The sequence below is a fragment of the Octopus sinensis genome, linkage group LG8, assembly GCF_006345805.1.
Source record: "Octopus sinensis linkage group LG8, ASM634580v1, whole genome shotgun sequence".
Taxonomy (NCBI): domain Eukaryota; kingdom Metazoa; phylum Mollusca; class Cephalopoda; order Octopoda; family Octopodidae; genus Octopus; species Octopus sinensis.
Genome location: NC_043004.1, coordinates 97,847,423 through 97,852,422, shown reverse-complemented (window position 1 = coordinate 97,852,422; position 5,000 = coordinate 97,847,423).

The following is a 5,000-nucleotide window of genomic DNA, read 5'->3' as shown; positions in this document are numbered from 1 at the left end:
TAATAATAATTACCCGAGGAATGGACCGGATCCCTAACTTCTGGCTGAATTGTTTGACAGAAGGACACCAAAATTTTGCTGCATCCGTAACTGATATCATCCAGAACCCAGAACAGATACCTGCCTGGCTGACTGAAGGAACAACATACCTTCTACCAAAAACCGAAGACACGAAAAATCCAAAGAGCCACTGACAGTTAACTGTCTCAACACCGCCTACAAAATCCTCACATCCGTACTAGCTGAAAGAATATACACTTCCCTGGAACGGAATTCTATCTTTCCACAAAATCAAAGAGGTGGTAAAAGGAATTCTTATGGATGCAAAGATCAATTACTCGTAAATAAAATGATTGTAGGGAATTGCTGGAGCAACAAGAAGTACCTGAGTATGGCATGGATAGACTACAGGAAAGCGTTTGATGGTGTTCCACATAATTGGCTACTCAATGCCCTCGAGATATACCAGATCTTTCCTATCGTCTCCAAATTCTTACAAGGTAGCATGGCCAAGTGGAATACATGCCTCCTTCTAAACCATGACAATGGGGTGAGCCAATCTAACGACATCAACATCAAACTAGGCATCTTTTAAGGTGACTCACTCTCCCCATTACTTGTTGGATGGCACTGATCTCACTTTCAAACGAATTGTATAACAACACGTATGGGTTCAAAATGCATAATATTATAGTAAATCATCTCTTTTATAAGGACGATCTGAAGCTGTTTGCTAGAAATGAGGAAGAGCTAGTAGGGCTGTTAACAACTGTTAAAAAGTTCAGCAAAGCATCGAGATGGATTTTGATCTTGATAAGTGTGCGAAAGCAACTTTTGTAAGAGGCAAGCTCAAGAAAACAGCTTCCATTAAATTAGATATCGACACTACCATCAGGGAGCTTGAACCACAAGAAAGCTATAAGTATCTGGGGTAAACAACATGCTTCTATGGAGGAAATACGAAAGGAGTATTACAGAAGAACACAATTCATTCTAAAAACTGGACTCAACTCCAAAAATCGCATCGAAGCCATTAACACTCTGGTACTTCCAGTAGCCCAATACAGTTTTAAAATCATTAACTGGAAACTTACAGAGCTCAAACGCCTGGACAGTAAGACAAAAAAAACACTACATCTAGGAACATTTCCCACCTAAAAGCAGATGTTGATCGTCTGAACCTACCTAGAAGTAATAGGAATGATGCAGGTAGAACTGTGCTATAAGACCTCCGCTATAGCAATGAAATTATCTAGAACAGAGGACTGAATGCTGCGGCCTGTGTGCAAACACGAAAGCAGCAAAATAACACATTTTATTTCCAAGGAAGCTTGCAAATTTGCTAGGGAACTCAGCATTAACCCTGAATTAGAAGATGAAGAACTTGAAACCACTGCTACGAGAAAAGCAAAACGGATCAAACAGACTGTGAAGAAGAACGGGCAGAAACACATTGAAGATCGGTGGAGCCAGAAGCCTCTGCATGGACAATATATACTTTGAAGTCGAAATCCTGTTGTACACCAAGCAACAACCCATCAGTGGGGGAGAAGCTCAGGACAGAAAGCAAAGTGGTCTCATATTGGCGGCGCAATATCAAAGTTTGCTTACCAAAAACTACCAGGTTAACGTTCTTCAAAATGGCTCTGACCCTAAATGCAGATTCTGCGATAAATTTGATGAAACAATAGACCATATGTGCTGACACGAAACGAATGCAAAAATCTCCATGATCAGGTAGGACAGTATTTACATTGGACAATATGTAAACACTACAAAAGCAGTAGTCTTGCTTACTGGTATGAACGTCATCCTGAGCCAGTCGTTGAAGGTCAAAATGTCACTGTCCTCTGGGAGTTTCTAGTCAACAGCAACAGAACAATCCAGTCTAATAAACTAGACATAGTCATTAAAGACAGGGACGAAAATACTTACAGATTAATAGATGCAAGTGATCCCACTGATAAAAACATATCTGTAAAGGAAATTTACAAATTAAGTAAATAAAAGCACCTGGAAATTAAAATAAAAAAGATGTGGAATTTTAAAGTGAGACCTGTTCCTGTGATTTTGGGGCCCTAGATATGATAAGGAGTGGATGTCAAAAACATCTACATAATATCCCAGAAGAACTATGTCTCAGAGAAATCCAAATGGTTGTGCTGACAATTACAGCCCACATCCTTAGAAAAAAGAACCTATCAGTTTAAATGTATGCATTGTATTACATGAAGATATTTCACCACAGCCCCTGCCACTTCCCTCCCGAAACTTTCGGTCAAATTGTAACAGCTCTTCTTCTTTACACGCCCCAGGATGCTGGGTGCATCTTGGGGAGTGATTGTAACAAACATGCAGATTAAAAGTAAATAATGATAATAATAATAATAATAATAATAATAATAATAATAATAATAATAATAATAATAATAATAATTCGGAAGCACTCCGTCGGTTACGACGACGAGGGTTCCGGTTGATCCGAATCAACGGAACAGCCTGCTCGTGAAATTAACGTGCAAGTGGCTGAGCACTCCACAGACACGTGTACCCTTAACGTAGTTCTCGGGGATATTCAGCGTGACACAGAGAGTGACAAGGTCGGTCCTTTGAAATACAGGTACAACAGAAACAGGAAGTAAGAGTGAGAGAAAGTTGTGGCGAAAGAGTACAGCAGGGATCACCACCATCCCCTGCCGGAGCCTCGTGGAGCTTTAGGTGTTTTCGCTCAATAAACACTCACAACGCCCGGTCTGAGAATCGAAACCGCGATCCTATGACCGCGAGTCCGCTGCCCTAATCACTGGGCCATTGCGCCTCCACAATAATAATAATAATAATATAATATAATAATAATAATAATAATAATAATAATAAATAATAATAATAATAAAATAATAATAATAAATAATAATAATAAGAATAATAATATAATAATAATAATAATAATAATAATATAATAATAATAATAATAATAATATATAATAATATAATAATAATAATAATAAGAATAATAATATAATATAATAATAATATATAATAATAATAATAATAATAATAATAATAATATAATAATAATAAAATAATAATAATAATAATAATAATAATATAATAATAATAATAATAATAATAATAATATAATAATAATAATAATAATAAAATAATAATAATAATAATAATAATAATAATAATATAATAATAATAATAATAATAATATAATAATAATGATTTTTTAAGTAACCAGAAGTTGGATTTTGAATTAATCTTTATTTTGAACGATTGTCGTTTTGATCCATCATTATGGGTGTGACTCCGTTCAACATGTGCTGCATACATTTTGTGGTCTAGGTCTCATAAGGTACATCCATATAAAAAAGTTGAGTCTGTAAATTGACGCAGCAGATGAATTATCTAAAAAGGCAAAACTATGCACTTGTGTACAGATATTGATGTTCTTATTTGGTCAGATACGTAACCTTGCAATGCAGCTGCATATTCTTAAAATGTGCCAACAAATAGTTACTGCTTGAAAAACTAACGAGGTAGTAGAGATGCATAGATCTAAACGGGAATGTGTATGTGTGCAAATGTACGAGTGTAGATATACGCATACATGTGTGTGTGTGTGTATGCATACGTACATTCAGTGCATGTAAGTAGGTTGCACATGCATGTGTATGTAAATATATATATATATGTGGATATATATATATATGAGTGTTTATATATATATATGTGTGTGTGCATATATATGTGTGTTTGTGTGTATGTATGGATATATATGTATATCTGTGTGCGCGTGTGTTTATATGAATGTATGTTTGTAGGTGTGTATGCGTATGTATATGTATTTGTAGATATTTGTATATGGACATGTGCTTGTATATGTGAATTTGTACGTAAGAGATACATTCAACGTATCACAACTCCAAAGATTTAGCTGCTATTTCTAGCATGCCCTGCTACCACGTAACAGCTATTTGCGATAAAGGACCCGAAATACCTGTTACATGGTAGCACGGCATGCAAGAAACAACAGCCAGATCTTTCTTTTCTGAGGAAAGGAGCCGTTTACGCGTGATTTCGATGTCACATTCGTTGAAAGTATGCGAAATAACCTGGAAAAGAAAACAAAACTCCGTAGCGAGGAAACACAGACTTTCCCAGTGACCCAACACGTCGCGGGTAGCCTAGTCTAGTAATATATATATATATATATATATATATATATATATATATATATACATGCGATGTGTGGGGATGACAAGTTCATGTCTTTCGGGTAAAAGAAAATGCAGGAGGATCAGTTATGATTTCATTCAACATATTTATCTCCCAGTTTCACACGTATTGTAGTGATCCTTCAGTTTTTCGAAGCCCTGAGAAAAAAACTTGAATGTTTGGTTCCAACCAGGCCTTTCACGATACCTTGAAGCCAGGAACTTTCCAGTACCCCTTCTTATATGTATATTACATGGAAAAATGCGAGCATGAAAAGTAATAATCTTAAGATTATAAACCTGGAGAAGTACCGGGCAAGTTATTACACCTGTAAAAGTATAGGACAAGCAATTATTTTTAGTAAAGAATAAGAAACATTTTACTTAAAATATTGCAGCAAAGAATGCCAGTTCATCTAATTTATCACCCTTTACAGTTCTCATCTTTTAAATTTATTGTACAAAACTGTTCAGCTAATTTGTAAGCTTGTCTAATTAGTCACTTTTTCTGTATTTAAGGTAGTAAATTAGCCAAATTCTACTTAAATAAGTATAGTGTTATTTGTAAACTATGATAAAATAAGTTTTAATATTCAAATTTTAATTTTAGCTGCAATATTTTAAGTAAAAAGTTTCTTATTCTTTACTTTACTTGAAGTAATAGCTTGTCCAATACTTTTACAGGTGTAAATGCTTATCCTCTACTTTTCCAAGGTTTATAATCTTAAGAATATTACTTTTCCTGCTCGCATTTTACCATGTAATCCATGATTTTCCAGG